The sequence below is a fragment of the Triticum dicoccoides genome, chromosome 4A (genome assembly GCF_002162155.2).
Source record: "Triticum dicoccoides isolate Atlit2015 ecotype Zavitan chromosome 4A, WEW_v2.0, whole genome shotgun sequence".
Taxonomy (NCBI): Eukaryota; Viridiplantae; Streptophyta; class Magnoliopsida; order Poales; family Poaceae; genus Triticum; species Triticum dicoccoides.
In genome coordinates this window covers 546,698,853-546,716,870 of record NC_041386.1, presented here as the reverse complement: position 1 = coordinate 546,716,870, position 18,018 = coordinate 546,698,853, and positions in this window count along the sequence as shown.

Below are 18,018 nucleotides of genomic sequence, written 5' to 3'. Positions count from 1 at the left end.
ACATGCAACAAAGAGTCACTCCAAAGTCACTAATAGCGGAGAACAAACGAAGAGATTATGGTAGAGTACGAAACCACCTCAAAGTTATTCTTTCCACTCAATCAGTTGGGCTATTCCTATAAGTGTCACAAACAGCCCTAGAGTTCGTACTAGAATAATACCTTAAGACACAAATCAACCAAAACCCTAATGTCACCTAGATACTTCAATGTCACCTAAAGTATCCGCGGGTATGATTATACGATATGAATCACACAATCTCAGATTCATCTATTCAACCAACACATAGAACCTCAAAGGGTGCCCCAAAGTTTGTACCGGAGAATCACGACGAAAACGTGTGTCAACCCCTATGCATAGGTGTGACACCCCATGACCGGAGCTTCAGATGCCTTCCATGTTTCCGAGTGTTGTCGGGTGATTCGTTTTGGTTCGTTGCATCATGTGCATGTTATCATGTCATCATGTCATAAGTCTTTTGCATCTCAACTAATTAATCTGTATGGATCTTCGGTCCATTTAAATCGAGGGAATTCACATGGTGATTCTCTTTACAACATATCCTCTCGATATTTAGAGAGCTATAGTAATATTCCAATTATTTGGAATTTATCACAACACACTTGCAAAATAACCCCATGCCTTTTCTACTTCGAGTTGATCTCCAAACCATGCCCAATATTTATTTTCCCTTTTACCGGGGCTCCTCCAAAAACCAAACATTTTTTGGAACTTCCTTTTACCAAGTCCCAGTTCAAACCCATTTGAATTAAATTCAAATGAGTTTGAATTTATATCTTTCAATCTTGTTGTTTCTATTTTTCTTGGGTCAAACTCATTTTTGTGAGTCCGGAAAATTTATCCGCGAGTCCAACTTCGTTCCCTAACCCCCCACTTTCTTTCTTTTTCTTCTCTTGTTTTCTGATAAAGAAAATATTAAGAGAAGGAAGGGAGAGAGAGCGCACACCCACAGGCCTTCTTGGGCCTAGGCCTGTCAGACCGGCCCAACCTCCCTGAGGCCTCACAGCCCGCACCTAAACCTAACCCTCTCCCCGATCGTAACCTCCCCTCTCCCCCTGTTCGATCCTTCCTCCAGCGTCGTCACCATGATCCCCATCTCCCTCGCGCTGCACCCTTCGCCCCGATTCCCTCGATCCCATCTCTCCCTCGCGCTGCACCCTTCGCCCCGTTTCCCTCGGCCTCATCTCCTCGGCCCTCCCACCAGGACCCCCAGCTCCGCCGTCCTGCGTGCGCGACCACACCAGCGCCTCCTCCCGCTCGCGCCTCATCCTGCCTCGTCCATGGAAACCGCCGCCTCGACTTCTGGCTCCGGCCTCCGCCGGCCGCTCCCTCCCCGGCCTTGGCCTCGTCCCTGTCTACCCAGGCCAGAGCTCCCACCGCTGCGCCTTGGACAGGAGGTCCCTCACGGCCACCAGCCGCCGTCCTTGTCCGCGTCCGTGGAACCAGGCCGCCGAGCTCCACCAAGCCCCGCCGTCGTGTCCGGTCGCTGCCGACGACCACGACCAGCGCCGGCCATCCTCCTGCCGCTCTTGCTACCCGCCTCTGCTCTGCACGCATGACCCTGCGTCCGTGGCTTCGCCTCCATCGAGCTCGCCCCGCCGCCTCCATTCTACTCTGGCCAGATCCAGCTGGCCCCGTCCTCCTCCATCTGGGGACTCGTCGTTCCCCCACGTCCCATCGCCGGAGTTCACGCCCAAGGCCGCTACAACCTCACCAACGGCCACGTCCTTGCCTTCCTGTACTACTGTTGCGGGATGCCAGGGCCACCACTACGCCTGTACATCATGTCGTGTTCGTTCGCACGCCAAGACCGGACCCGTCAAGTACAACCACACCATGTTGATACGGGAACCACTACCGTCGACCTTCGAAGGACATGGTTTTGCTGAGTACCCCTTCGTTTTGTCAAGACCATCAAGTCCCTCGATGACAAGTGCACGACTACGCGGATTGTACCAAGTACCCCTTCGTTTCGTCGTGACCGGCAAGTCCGAAGACCCCAAGTACCACGACAACACCGAAGGGATTCAAATCTGTCAAGTTCCTCTACCGATGACTCGAACGGCTACAACCGAGTACCAATACCGTCGACCCTTGAGAACCCCGTGGACGTCAAGTTTCGTGTCGTTGACCCCGAACCTCTACGAAAACGTGTACGACTACTTTCGTGGCCGAAGACCCGTGTACTACTACCGTCGCCGAAGGCCGTTGAGTGAACGTCTACCCACATCGTGTATTTGACCAAGTTCGATGACGACCTCCGAAGAACTCGGATTCGCCAAGTTCTACTACCGTCGCCCTCGGAAACCTTGGATTCGTCAAGTACCTCTCCGAGAAAGAACGTGATCCACTACTTCCCTCGAAGACCCATGAACGACTACTTCCACTACGAACTCGTTCCGCCCGAAACGCATGCTTCAAAGGTATAACCCCGAGACGACCGCCCGTGGACCGAATGCTTGCGATGTATGAGTTGAACCGTGTGTTGCTCCGTGTCCAAGTTGTTCTTTGCGAGTTCCTCGTTGCCATGCCGTCCACCCGTGGGAACCCGGCAACCGGGATCACCCCATCATCTTGCATGACACACTCACTCCCACTTCTCCTTTGCATCGGTATCTCAATCAAGTTACCGGAACCGGAACGCTACCGTGGCACCATTTTCGTTATCGTTGCCGTGGCACCCTTTCCTTTCCACCACGGTGACAAATGCTTCATAATGCTCTTGTCAACTTTAATAAAAATTGCATAAACTTGTCCATGTCATCCGCATCATAATAACAACAATTAAAATGTTTAAATCGTTGTTCACATTTAAATTACTAATGCATATGGGGATTTACCAGATTTGTTGTTTATTATATCCGACCCCATTTAAATTGTTAGATGGTATAGTTTTGTTATGCTTCACCTCTTGCCATGTTAACCAACATTTAATATTGTTGAGTACCTAAACGAGAGAGAACTAAATAATTGATGTGGTGTTCCGTCAATATGCAACTCGTTGCATATTGAGCTTCACTTAACTTGTAGTTTTGTTTGTGCCCATATTGACATGTCATGCATATTTAAACCGGACATGCATCATACTTGATTGAGCATCATGCCATGATTCTGTGGTGCTTGTTTACTATGTTGTTTGTTTCTTTCCGGTGTTGCTTCTTTGGGTCATTTCCGATAACGTCGCGTTTGTGAGGATTCGTTCGACTTCGTCCGTTTGTCTTCTTCATGGACTCGTTCTTCTTCCTTGCGGGATTTCAGGCAAAATGATCATACCCTCGAAATCACTTCTATCTTTGCTTGCTAGTTGCTCGCTCTTTTGCTATGCCTATGCTGCGATACCTACCACTTGCTTATCATGCCTCCCATATTGTTCAAACAAGTCTCTAACTCACCTTGTCCTAGCAAACCGTTGTTTGGCTATGTTACCGCTTTGCTCAGCCCCTCTTATAGCGTTGTTAGTTGCAGGTGAAGATGAAGTTTGTACCTTGTTGGTACATGGCTATGTTGTTCCTTGTTGGAACATGTTTACTTGTTGGGATATCACAATATATCTTATTTAATTAATGCATCTATATACTTGGTAAAGGGTGGAAGGCTCGGCCTTATGCCTGGTGTTTTGTTCCACTCTTGCCGCCCTAGTTTCCGTCATATCGGTGTTATGTTCCCGGATTTTACGTTCCTTACGCGGTTGGGTAATAATGGGAACCCCTTGACAGTTCGCCTTGAATAAAACTCTTCCAGCAATGCCCAACTTTGGTTTTACCATTCGCCACCTACCCTTTTCTTTTCCCTTGGAAGTCGCGCTCCTGAGGGTCATCATTGTTTTAACCCCCCGGTCCAGTGCTCCTCTGAGTGTTGGTCCAACCTGTCAGCTGTCGGTGGCCACCATGGGCAACTTTGGGCTGGCCTACCCGTACCTTGTACAATCCGGTGTGCCCTGAGAATGAGATATGTGCAGCTCCTATCGGGGTTTGTCGGCACATTCGGGCGGTGTTGCTGGACTTGTTTTACCATTGTCGAAATGTCTTGTAACCGGGATTCCGAGTTTGATCGGGTCTTCCCGCTAGAAGGAATATCCTTTGTTGACCGTGAGAGCTTGTGATGGGCTAAGTTGGGACTCCCCTGCAGGGATTTGAACTTTCAAATGCCATGCCCGCGATAATGGGTAGATGGGAATTTGTTAACGTCCGGTTGTAGAAAACCTGAACTTGACATTAATTAAAATACATCAACCGCGTGTGTAACCGTGATGGTCTCTTCTCGGCGGAGTCCGGGAAGTGAACACGGTGTTGGAGTTATGCTTGACGTAGGTTGTTCTAGGATCACTTCTTGATCATACTTTTATCGACCGTGCTTTGCCTTCTCTTCTCGCTTTCATTTGTGTATGTTAGCCACCATATATGCTAGTCGCTTGCTGCAGCTCCACCTCATACCTTTACCTTACCCATAAGCTTAAATAGTCTTGATCGCAAGGGTGTGAGATTGCTGAGTCCCCATGACTCACAGATATTTCAAAAACCAGTTTGCAGGTGCCGATGTTCCCGAGCAGGTGACGCAACCAAGCTCACGGAGGAGCTCGATGAAGATCTTGTCCTTTGTGTTGTTTCGTTCTAGTTAATCAATAGTGGAGCCCAGCTGGGGTCGATCTGGGATCTGTGTAGCATTTGGGGTAGTCTCCTTTTATTTTGGTTTCATAGTCGGACCTTGATTGTATCTGGTTGATGTAATGCTTTATTCATGTAATTGTGTGAAGTGGCGATTGTAAGCCAACTATGTATCTCTTTCCCTTATGTATTACATGGGTTGTGTGAAGATTACCTCACTTGCGACATTGCTTTCAATGCGGTTATGCCTCTAAGTCGTGCTTCGACATATGAGAGATATAGCCACATCGAGGGCGTTACAAGTTGGTATTAGAGCCTTCCCCGACCTTAGGAGCCCCATTGCTTGATCGAATTAGCAGACGAGTTGAGTCTAGAAAAATGTTTTGAGTCATTTAGGAATTATATATCGGAGAGTTAGGAATTCTTTTTACTCCTCAGTCCCTTCATCGCTCTGGTAAGGCATCCTGACGTAGAGTTTTGACTCTTCTCTTCTAATTTTTCACAAAAAAATTAGGATCACGCGGGTATCTTAGAATTGTTCCGATGGTTTTGTGACGAGAACATTGTTCTTGGTGCCTCCTGTCATTTAGAGGTTGTGGCAGTGTCCCGGGGAGTTGATCTTCGAGGTGTTGTCGTCACAGTTTTATCGTTGCAGTTCTGGAATACCTGAGTTTAGTTTCGCCGACATCGAAAATCTCTTTTACGCAGTTGTTGGTGAGATAACCTCGACGCCACCCAGTACTGGGGCGGGAGTTCGGGAGTATTGCCATAACTTGTATAACGGATGCTTTTCGAAGGTTGAGGTAGACGATTTCTGAAGTTTTCTTGGTTATGTGTTGAAGGATGGATACAGCTGGATGTAGGATTTGCTAGTTTTGGGTGAGATATTATGCTTCCCCTGTATCCCCAACACCTGATTGCATAACCGGAAAGGTTCAGAAGTTTATAAGTGGGAATTCAAGTTAGATCTTAGGATTTCTTTCCGACAGATGTATGATATGAAATTGGGGTTCGACGTCTAGTGGTCCGCCTATCCACAGTTGGTTTTACAGTGGTCTCGTTGTGTCTTAAAGAGTCCTTGGCTATGCTGACTCGAGGACGCTTTGTATGTCATGTGCACTGCCTTGTACATGATGGTGTTGTACGATTGAGCCCGTGTAGGCCCCACCATGAAAAGTTCGGACGAAATCTCTATCATAGGTTTGTTCCGGCTTATTCTGAAAGCCAATCCTTTGTTTTTGTTTTGAGTTGTGGTATTCGAGTTGCTTCGAAGTCAAATGTTGATTACATGCCTTTTCCTAAGCGGTGTTCTCATACCCCGATGTGAATACATATCCTTCTCTATCATCGAGCTTGTCATCTAAATTTCTTCTCTACCGGTGTGTTTCGCTTCTAGTGGATCCGATCACTTCAACATTCGGAAGATCAATTATCAGTTCTTCTGAACGGTGTTTGTTTCATCCATCTCCAAGTTGCCTTTGTTTTCCCTCCCTCCCACCCTTTTCTTCAAGGAACCAGATTTCTTATTCAAGTATCCTTTTATTGTTGTGAAGCCTTTCCATTCTTTTCTGTCAATGTTCTTATCCGGTGATTCTCATGAAGATTCTAACGGAGCTCCAAGTTCATCATTCGCCATTCTTTCCTTTTCTGGTGGATCCAATTCAAGCTTTCGGTGTCGATCATATTCTTTTCTGTATTTCAAATGCTTTTCTCGTGCCGGTGCACCTCATAACCATTCATTTCTCGCTATTCATTTGTTCCGGAGTGCTCAGGATATCTCGAAGATTCGTGTTTTCCACTCTACTTTCGTTCAAGATCTTTCAAGGATGTCACCTCATTCAAGCCATTTAATTCAACCGGTGCAACCTCTCTTTTAAATCATTTCAACGGTGTTTCTCTTGAGTGGGCCCTAACCCATAGGTCTTTTCCCAGGATCTTACCTGACTCTTCTTATTTTCCCAGAGCTATCCTCAAATTCTTTAAAGTTTGACGTAAGAATGAATTACCATCAGTCTTATGTTTTTCCCCAAGACCTGTCGAATTCTTTTCATCATTGGCTCAACCTCTTTGTTTTGATTCTTCCGGAGTGTCTAAACAATTCAAGGTGGTATTTCTCGTCGTAATTCAAAAATTTGAAGACCGAAGAAGATTTTCTCTCAATCCTGCTCCATCCTCTTCAAGATTCGTTATTCTAGCTTGTTGCCATCCCCTCATAATTGTTTTGATTATGAGAATTCTTTTCACCCATCCGGAGTAATTCAAGAGTCTTCTCAGTTTGGTTATCCGGAGTCCATCAATTCAGGTTTATTCATTCGCAGCTTTCAGATATCATTCTCTAATCTCACCGGTGCATCATTCAAGTATTCTCTAATCAGTTCGTGAACTATTTGTCCTCTTGTATCTAAATTCTCTCAAGTATCTTCGTTCATTTCATAATTCTTCCCGGTGTTTCTTTATCTTTTCTGCGTTCATTTTCAATTCTTACGGTGGTTTGCTTACGATTCTCTTCCGTTGCTATGGTATTATATTAACCGTTGTCACAATCCTACCGGTGTTTCGTTGAAGACCTTATCAAGTTATCGATATCTCTCTTAATCCTTTCTACGAGAATAAGTAGTATGTCAAATCCGTTGCTTGTCATCAATTTAATTGGTGAAGGATAAGCATAATGTAATTCTTATTCTTGTTTCATCGAGTGAACTCAATTCCCTATTCCGGAGGCTCATCAAATTCTCGGTTTCACTTGATTCATCTTTCTTTTCCGGAGTTCCAAGCTCTTTCAATTATATCATTTCAAAGCTTCATCTAATCATTGCAAGGCTTCAATCTTATTCTTTTCATCCTACACTTCCTTTTGATCATTCTTTTATTACCGGAGTTCTTCACGAAGGCTCAACATGATCTTTTGCAAGGATACTTTTCATTCTTCAATTGTTCTTCAAGATTTCTCTCGGAGCTAAGATCTGCCAAGATATTACTCTAAAATAAACATGGTGCCCAACACATGTTTTGTCTGAGGAGTTCAAGCCTTCTTCATCTTGCATTCCGAAGTGCAATTCTTTCTACCGTATCATTTGAGGTGGTGCTATGTCATTCTTCATAATTTGAGTTCATATTTCATGATTCACATGTTGTCAAGAATGAGATATCTTAAATCCATCAATCTCTTCATTGGAGTTACCTTGGGTTATATTTCACCTAAAGCCTTCCGTAAGGATGTTGCTATTTATGGTGCTTATAAATTACCCTAGTTCTTCATTTATCCTCCCGGTGAAATGAGTTTCTCGTTTCCTTGTTGATATCATTCAAATCCATTGTTTTCTGTTAGTGGCAGAATTTTCACCTCATAGTTTTGAGATGTTCTCCATAAGCCCACTACAAGCTTACTCTTTTTCATTGTTGTTTTTACCAACAACTCCGTTTCGAACCTTCTCCTAAAGATGCTTTTGCAAGCTCATTTGAGGTAGAATATATTGTTTTCTCCTCCATTCATTCCATTTCATCCTCTCATTTCTTCCGGAGGCGTTGTGATGTTGCTCTTTTCTCTCATCATCTCGGATGGTGTTCTTTTCGTGCTTACCCATTTAACCGGAGTGTTGTGCCCCTTTGCTCAAATCCTTTTCATCCTATCAAGTTTTGCATCTCTTTTCAATCAGGGTGCTTTCAACTTTGTTCTTCCTCATTCCTCTTTCCTAACGGAGTGCTTTCAACTTCGCTCATCTCCGTTGTATTTTTTTCTCGAAATGGCTTAACCTTTTCAAGGTTCTTTGGTTTCACTCGTTTGTCAAAGAAGCAACTTAGCTTTACCTCTTCTCTTTCTCTTCCGTTTTTCCTTCCGGTGCCATTCTAGATCTCGGGACGAGATCCTCTCGTAGTGGTGGAGTGTTGTGACGCCCCAAGACCGGAGCTTTAGATGCCTTCCATGTTTCCGAGTGTTGTCGGGTGATTCGTTTTGGTTCGTTGCATCATGTGCATGTTATCATGTAATCATGTCATAAGTCTTTTGCATCTCAACTAATTAATCTGTATGGATCTTCGGTCCATTTAAATCGAGGGAATTCACATGGTGATTCTCTTTACAACATATCCTCTCGATATTTAGAGAGCTATAGTAATATTCCAATTATTTGGAATTTATCACAACACACTTGCAAAATAACCCCATGCCTTTTCTGCTTCGAGTTGATCTCCAAACCTTGCCCAATATTTCTTTTCCCTTTTACCGGGGCTCCTCCAAAAATCCAAACATTTTTTGGAACTTCCTTTTACCAAGTCCCGGTTCAAACCCATTTGAATTAAATTCAAATGAGTTTGAATTTATATCTTTCAATCTTGTTGTTTCTATTTTTCTTGGGTCAAACTCATTTTTGTGAGTCCGGGGAATTTATCCGCGAGTCCAACTTCGTTCCCTAACCCCCCACTTTCTTTCTTTTTCTTCTCTTGTTTTGTGATAAAGAAAATATTAAGAGAAGGAAGGGAGAGAGAGCCCACACCCACAGGCCTTCTTGGGCCTAGGCCTGTCAAACCGGCCCAACCTCCCTGAGGCCTCACAGCCCGCACCTAAACCTAACCCTCTCCCCGACCGTAACCTCCCCTCTCCCCCTGTTCGATCCTTCCTCCAGCGTCGTCACCACGATCCACATCTCCCTCGCGCTGCACCCTTCGCCCCGATTCCCTCGATCCCATCTCTCCCTCGCGCTGCACCCTTCGCCCCGTTTCCCTCGGCCTCATCTCCTCGGCCCTGCCACCAGGACCCGCAGCTCCGCCGTCCTGCATGTGCGACCACACCAGCGCCTCCTCCCGCTCGCGCCTCCTCCTGCCTCGTCCATGGAAGCCGCCACCTCGACTTCTGGCTCCGGCCTCCACCGGCCGCTCCCTCCCCGGCCTTGGCCTCGTCCCCGTCTACCCAGGCCGGAGCTCCCACCGCTGCGCCTTGGAAAGGAGGTCCCTCACGGCCGCCCGCCGCCGTCCTTGTCCGCGTCCGTGGAACCAGGCCGCCGAGCTCCACCAAGCCCCGCCGTCGTGTCCGGTCACTGCCGACGACCACGACCAGCGCCGGCCATCCTCCTGCCGCTCCTGCTACCCACCTCTGCTCTGCACGCACGACCCTGCGTCCGTGGCTTCGCCTCCGTCGAGCTCGCCCCGCCGCCTCCATTCTACTCTGGCCAGATCCAGCAGGCCCCGTCCTCCTCCATCTGGGGACTCGCCGTTCCCCCTCGTCCCATTGCTGGAGTTCATGCCCAAGGCCGCTACAACCTCACCAACGGCTGCGTCCTTGCCTTCCTGTACTACTGTTGCGGGATGCCAGGGCCACCACTACGCCTGTACATCGTGCCGTGTTCGTTCACACGCCAAGACCGGACCCGTCAAGCACAACCACACCATGTTGATACGGGAACCACTACCGTCGACCTCCGAAGAACATGGTTTTGCTGAGTACCCCTTCGTTTTGTCAAGACCATCAAGTCCCTCGACGACAAGTGCACGACTACGCGGATTGTACCAAGTACCCCTTCGTTTCGGCGTGACCGGCAAGTCCGAAGACCCCAAGTACCACGACAACCCCGAAGGGATTCAAATCCGTCAAGTTCCTCTACCAATGACTCGAACGGCTACGACCGAGTACCAATACCGTCGACCCTTGAAAACCCCGTGGACGTCAAGTTCCGTGTCGTTGACCCCGAACCTCTACGAAAACGTGTACGACTACTTTCGTGGCCGAAGACCCGTGTACTACTACCGTCGCCGAAGGCCGTCGAGTGAACGTCTACCCACATCGTGTAGTTGACCAAGTTCGATGACGACCTCCGAAGAACTCGGATTCGCCAAGTTCTACTACCGTCGCCCTCGGAAACCTTGGATTCGTCAAGTACCTCTCCGAGAAAGAATGTGATCCACTACTTCCCTCGAAGACCCATGAACGACTACTTCCACTACGAACTCGTTCCGCCCGAAACGCATGCTTCGAAGGTATAACCCCGAGAAGACTGCCCGTGGACCGAATGCTTGCGATGTATGAGTTGAACTGTGTGTTGCTCCGTGTCCGAGTTGTTCTTTGCGAGTTCCTCGTTGCCATGCCGTCCACCCGTGGGAACCTGGCAACCGGGATCACCCCATCATCTTGCATGACACACTCACTCCCACTTCTCCTTTGCATCGGTATCTCAATCAAGTTACCGGAACCGGAACGCTGCCATGGCACCATTTTCGTTATCATTGCTGTGGCACCCCTTTCCTTTCCACCACGGTGACAAATGCTTCATAATGCTCTTGTCAACTTTAATAAAAATTGCATAAACTTGTCCATGTCATCTGCATCATAATAACAACAATTAAAATGTTTAAATCGTTGTTCACATTTAAATTACTAATGCATATGGGGATTTACCAGATTTGTTGTTTGTTATATCCGGCCCCATTTAAATTGTTAGATGGTATAGTTTTATTATGCTTAACCTCTTGCCATCTTAACCAACATTTAATATTGTTGAGTACCTAAACGAGAGAGAACTAAATAATTGATGTGGTGTTCCGTCAATATGCAACTCGTTGCATATTGAGCTCCACTTAACTTCTAGTTTTGTTTGTGCCCATATTGACATGTCATGCATATTTAAACCGGACATGCATCATACTTGATTGAGCTTCATGCCATGATTCTGTGGTGCTTGTTTACTATGTTGTTTGTTTCTTTCCGGTGTTGCTTCTTTGGGTCATTTCCGATAACGTCGCGTTTGTGAGGATTCGTTCGACTTCGTCCGTTTGTCTTCTTCATGGACTCGTTCTTCTTCCTTGCGGGATTTCAGGCAAGATGATCATACCCTCGAAATCACTTCTATCTTTGCTTGCTAGTTGCTCACTCTTTTGCTATGCCTATGTTGTGATACCTACCACTTGCTTATCATGCCTCCCATATTGTTCAACCAAGTCTCTAACTCACCTTGTCCTAGCAAACCGTTGTTTGGCTGTGTTACCGCTTTGCTCAGCCCCTCTTATAGCGTTGTTAGTTGCAGGTGAAGATGAAGTTTGTACCTTGTTGGTACATGGTTATGTTGTTCCTTGTTGGAACATGTTTACTTGTTGGGATATCACAATATATCTTATTTAATTAATGCATCTATATACTTGGTAAAGGGTGGAAGGCTCGGCCTTATGCCTGGTGTTTTGTTCCACTCTTGCCGCCCTAGTTTCCGTCATATCGGTGTTATGTTCCCGGATTTTGCGTTCCTTATGCGGTTAGGTAATAATGGGAACCCCTTGACAGTTCGCCTTGAATAAAACTCTTCCAGCAATGCCCAACTTTGGATTTACCATTCGCCACCTACCCTTTTCTTTTCCCTTGGGAGTCGCGCTCCTGAGGGTCATCATTGTTTTAACCCCCCGGTCCAGTGCTCCTCTGAGTGTTGGTCCAACCAGTCAGCTGTCGGTGGCCACCAGGGGCAACTCTGGGCTGGCCTACCCGTACCTTGTACAATCCGGTGTGCCCTGAGAACGAGATATGTGCAGCTCCTATCGGGGTTTGTCGGCACATTCGGGCGGTGTTGTTGGACTTGTTTTACCATTGTCGAAATGTCTTGTAACCGGGATTCCGAGTTTGATCGGGTCTTCCCGCTAGAAGGAATATCCTTTGTTGACCGTGAGAGCTTGTGATGGGCTAAGTTGGGACTCCCCTGCAGGGATTTGAACTTTTGAAAGCCGTGCTCACGATTATGGGCAGATGGGAATTTGTTAACGTCCGGTTGTAGAAAACCTGAACTTGACATTAATTAAAATACATCAACCGCGTGTGTAACCGTGATGGTCTCTTCTCGGCGGAGTCCGGGAAGTGAACACGGTGTTGGAGTTATGCTTGACGTAGGTTGTTCTAGGATCACTTCTTGATCATACTTTTATCGACCGTGCTTTGCCTTCTCTTCTCGCTCTCATTTGTGTATGTTAGCCACCATATATGCTAGTCGCTTGCTGCAGCTCCACCTCATACCTTTACCTTACCCATAAGCTTAAATAGTCTTGATCGCGAGGGTGTGAGATTGCTGAGTCCCCGTGACTCACAGATATTTCAAAAACCAGTTTGCAGGTGCCGATGTTCCCGAGCAGGTGACGTAACCAAGCTCAAGGAGGAGCTCGATGAAGATCTTGTCCTTTGTGTTGTTTCGTTCTAGTTGATCAATAGTGGAGCCCAGCTGGGGTCGATCGGGGATCTGTGTAGCATTTGGGGTAGTCTCCTTTTATTTTGGTTTCGTAGTCGGACCTTGATTGTATCTGGTTGATGTAATGCTTTATTCATGTAATTTTGTGAAGTGGCGATTGTAAGCCAACTATGTATCTCTTTCCCTTATGTATTACATGGGTTGTGTGAAGATTACCTCACTTGCGACATTGCTTTCAATGCGGTTATGCCTCTAAGTCATGCTTCGACACGTGGGAGATATAGCCGCATCGAGGGCGTTACAAGTTGGTATCAAAGCCTTCCCCGACCTTAGGAGCCCCATTGCTTGATCGAATTAGCGGACGAGTTGATTCTAGAAAAATGTTTTGAGTCATTTAGGAATTATATATCGAAGAGTTAGGAATTCTTTTTACTCCTCAGTCCCTTCATCGCTCTGGTAAGGCATCCTGACGTAGAGTTTTGACTCTTCTCTTCTAATTTTTCACAAAAAAAAATTAGGATCACGCGGGTATCTTGGAATCGTTCCAATGGTTTTGTGACGAGTACATTGTTCTTGGTGCCTCCTGTCATTTAGGGGTTGTGGCAGTGTCCCGGGGAGTTGAGCTTCGAGGTGTTGTCGTCACAGTTTTATCGTTGCAGTTCTAGAATACCTGGGTTTAGTTTCGCCAACATCGAAAATCTCTTTTATGCAGTTGTTGGTGAGATAACCTCGACGCCACCCAGTACTGGGGCGGGAGTTCGGGGGTATTGCCATAACTTGTATAACGGATGCTTTTCGAAGGTTGAGGTAGACGATTTCCGAAGTTTTCTTGGTTATGTGTTGAAGGATGGATACAGCTGGATGTAGGATTTGCTAGTTTTGGGTGAGATATTATGCTTCCCCTGTATCCCCAACACCTGATTGCATAACCGGAAAGGTTCGGGAGTTTATAAGTGGGAATTCAAGTTAGATCTTAGGATTTCTTTCTGACAGATGTATGATATGAAATTGGGGTTCGACGTCTAGTGGTCCGCCTATCCACGGTTGGTTTTACAGTGGTCTCGTTGTGTCTTAAAGAGTCCTTGGCTATGCCGACTCGAGGACGCTTCGTATGTCATGTGCACTGCCTTGTACATGATGGTGTTGTACGATTGAGCCCGTGTAGGCCCCACCACGAAAAGTTCGGACGAAATCTCTATCATATGTTTGTTCCGGCTTATTCTAAAAGCCAATCCTTTGTTTTTGTTTTGAGTTGTGGTATTCGAGTTGCGTCGAAGTCAAATGTTGATTCCATGCCTTTTCCTAAGCGGTGTTCTCATACCCCGATGTGAATACATATCCTTCTCTATCATCGAGCTTGTCATCTAAATTTCTTCTCTACCGGTGTGTTTCGCTTCTAGTGGATCCGATCACTTCAACATTCGGAAGATCAATTATCAGTTCTTCTGAACGGTGTTTGTTTCATCCATCTCCAAGTTGCCTTTGTTTTCCCTCCCTCCCACCCTTTTCTTCAAGGAACCAGATTTCTTATTCAAGTATCCTTTTATTGTTGTGAATCCTTTCCATTCTTTTCCGTCAATGTTCTTATCCGGTGATTCTCATGAAGATTCAAACGGAGCTCCAAGTTCATCATTCGCCATTCTTTCCTTTTCCGGTGGATCCAATTCAAGCTTTCGGTGTCGATCATATTCTTTTCTGTATTTCAAATGCTTTTCTCGTGCCGGTGCACCTCATAACCATTCATTTCTCGCTATTCATTTGTTCCGGAGTGCTCAGGATATCTCGAAGATTCGTGTTTTCCACTCTACTTTCGTTCAAGATCTTTCAAGGATGTCACCTCATTCAAGCCATTTAATTCAACCGGTGCAACCTCTCTTTTAAATCATTTCAACGGTGTTTCTCTTGAGTGGGCCCTAACCCATAGGTCTTTTCCCAGGATCTTACCTGACTCTTCTTATTTTCCCAGAGCTATCCTCAAATTCTTTAAAGTTTGACGTAAGAATGAATTACCATCAGTCTTATGTTTTTCCCCAAGACCTGTCGAATTCTTTTCATCATTGGCTCAACCTCTTTGTTTTGATTCTTCCGGAGTGTCTAAACAATTCAAGGTGGTATTTCTCGTCGTAATTCAAAAATTTGAAGACCGAAGAAGATTTTCTCTCAATCCTGCTCCATCCTCTTCAAGATTCGTTATTCTAGCTTGTTGCCATCCCCTCATAATTGTTTTGATTATGAGAATTCTTTTCACCCATCTGGAGTAATTCAAGAGTCTTCTCAGTTTGGTTATCCGGAGTCCATCAATTCAGGTTTATTCAATCGCAGCTTTCAGATATCATTCTCTAATCTCACCGGTGCATCAGTCAAGTATTCTCTAATCAGTTCGTGAACTATTTGTCCTCTTGTATCTAAATTCTCTCAAGTATCTTCGTTCATTTCATAATTCTTCCCGGTGTTTCTTTATCTTTTCTGCGTTCATTTTCAATTCTTACGGTGGTTTGCTCACGATTGTCTTCCGTTTCTATGGTATTAATTTATCCGTTGTCACAATCCTACCGGTGTTTCGTTGAAGACCTTATCAAGTTATCGATATCTCTCTTAATCCTTTCTACGAGAATAAGTAGTATGTCAAATCCGTTGCTTGTCATCAATTTAATTGGTGAAGGATAAGCATAATGTAATTCTTATTCTTGTTTCATCGAGTGAACTCAATTCCCTATTCCGGAGGCTCATCAAATTCTCGGTTTCACTTGATTCATCTTTCTTTTCCGGAGTTCCAAGCTCTTTCAATTATATCATTTCAAAGCTTCATCTAATCATTGCAAGGCTTCAATCTTATTCTTTTCATCCTACACTTCCTTTTGATCATTCTTTTATTACCGGAGTTCTTCACGAAGGCTCAACATGATCTTTTGCAAGGATGCTTTTCATTCTTCGATTGTTCTTCAAGATTTCTCTCGGAGCTAAGATCTGCCAAGATATTACTCTAAAATAAACATGGTGCCCAACACATGTTTTGTCTGAGGAGTTCAAGCCTTCTTCATCTTGCATTCCGAAGTGCAATTCTTTCTACCGTATCATTTGAGGTGGTGCTATGTCATTCTTTATAATTTGAGTTCATATTTCATGATTCACATGTTGTCAAGAATGAGATATCTTAAATCCATCAATCTCTTCATTGGAGTTACCTTGGGTTATATTTCACCTAAAGCCTTCCGTAAGGATGTTGCTATTTATGGTGCTTATAAATGACCCTAGTTCTTCATTTATCCTCCCGGTGAAATGAGTTTCTCGTTTCCTTGTTGATATCATTCAAATCCATTGTTTTCTGTTAGTGGCAGAATTTTCACCTCATAGTTTTGAGATGTTCTCCATAAGCCCACTACAAGCTTACTCTTTTTCATTGTTGTTTTTACCAACAACTCCGTTTCGAACCTTCTCCTAAAGATGCTTTTGCAAGCTCATTTGAGGTAGAAGATATTGTTTTCTCCTCCATTCATTCCATTTCATCCTCTCATTTCTTCCGTAGGCGTTGTGATGTTGCTCTTTTCTCTCATCATCTCGGATGGTGTTCTTTTCGTGCTTACCCATTTAACCGGAGTGTTGTGCCCCTTTGCTCAAATCCTTTTCATCCTATCAAGTTTTGCATCTCTTTTCAATCAGGGTGCTTTCAACTTTGTTCTTCCTCATTCCTCTTTCCTAACGGAGTGCTTTCAACTTCGCTCATCTCCGTTGTATTTTTTCTCGAAATGGCTTAACCTTTTCAAGGTTCTTTGGTTTCACTCGTTTGTCAAAGAAGCAACTTAGCTTTACCTCTTCTCTTTCTCTTCCGTTTTTCCTTCCGGTGCCATTCTAGATCTCGGGACGAGATCCTCTCGTAGTGGTGGAGTGTTGTGATGCCCCAAGACCGGAGCTTTAGATGCCTTCCATGTTTCCGAGTGTTGTCGGGTGATTCGTTTTGGTTCGTTGCATCATGTGCATGTTATCATGTCATCATGTCATAAGTCTTTTGCATCTCAACTAATTAATCTGTATGGATCTTCGGTCCATTTAAATCGAGGGAATTCACATGGTGATTCTCTTTACAACATATCCTCTCGATATTTAGAGAGCTATAGTAATATTCCAATTATTTGGCATTTATCACAACACACTTGCAAAATAACCCCATGCCTTTTCTGCTTCGAGTTGATCTCCAAACCTTGCCCAATATTTCTTTTCCCTTTTACCGGGGCTCCTCCAAAAATCCAAACATTTTTTGGAACTTCCTTTTACCAAGTCCCAGTTCAAACCCATTTGAATTAAATTCAAATGAGTTTGAATTTATATCTTTCAATCTTGTTGTTTCTATTTTTCTTGGGTCAAACTCATTTTTGTGAGTCCGGGAAATTTATCCGCGAGTCCAACTTCGTTCCCTAACCCCCCCACTTTCTTTCTTTTTCTTCTCTTGTTTTCTGATAAAGAAAATATTAAGAGAAGGAAGGGAGAGAGAGCCCACACCCACAGGCCTTCTTGGGCCTAGGCCTGTCAGACTGGCCCAACCTCCCTGAGGCCTCACAGCCCGCACCTAAACCTAACCCTCTCCCCGACCGTAACCTCCCCTCTCCCCCTGTTCGATCCTTCCTCCAGCGTCGTCACCACGATCCACATCTCCCTCGCGCTGCACCCTTCGCCCCGATTCCCTCGATCCCATCTCTCCCTCGCGCTGCACCCTTCGCCCCGTTTCCCTCGGCCTCATCTCCTCGGCCCTGCCACCAGGACCCGCAGCTCCGCCGTCCTGCATGCGCGACCACACCAGCGCCTCCTCCCGCTCGCGCCTCCTCCTGCCTCGTCCATGGAAGCCGCCGCCTCGACTTCTGGCCCCGGCCTCCGCCGGCCGCTCCCTCCCCGGCCTTGGCCTCGTCCCCGTCTACCCAGGCCGGAGCTCCCACCGCTGCGCCTTGGACAGGAGGTCCCTCACGGCCGCCCGCCGCCGTCCTTGTCCGCGTCCGTGGAACCAGGCCGCCGAGCTCCACCAAGCCCCGCCGTCGTGTCCGGTCACTGCCGACGACCACGACCAGCGCCGGCCATCCTCCTGCCGCTCCTGCTACCCGCCTCTGCTCTGCACGCACGACCAGATCCAGCTCGCCCCGCCGCCTCCATTCTACTCTGGCCAGATCCAGCTGGCCCCGTCCTCCTCCATCTGGGGACTCGCCGTTCCCCCTCGTCCCATCGCCGGAGTTCATGCCCAAGGCCGCTACAACCTC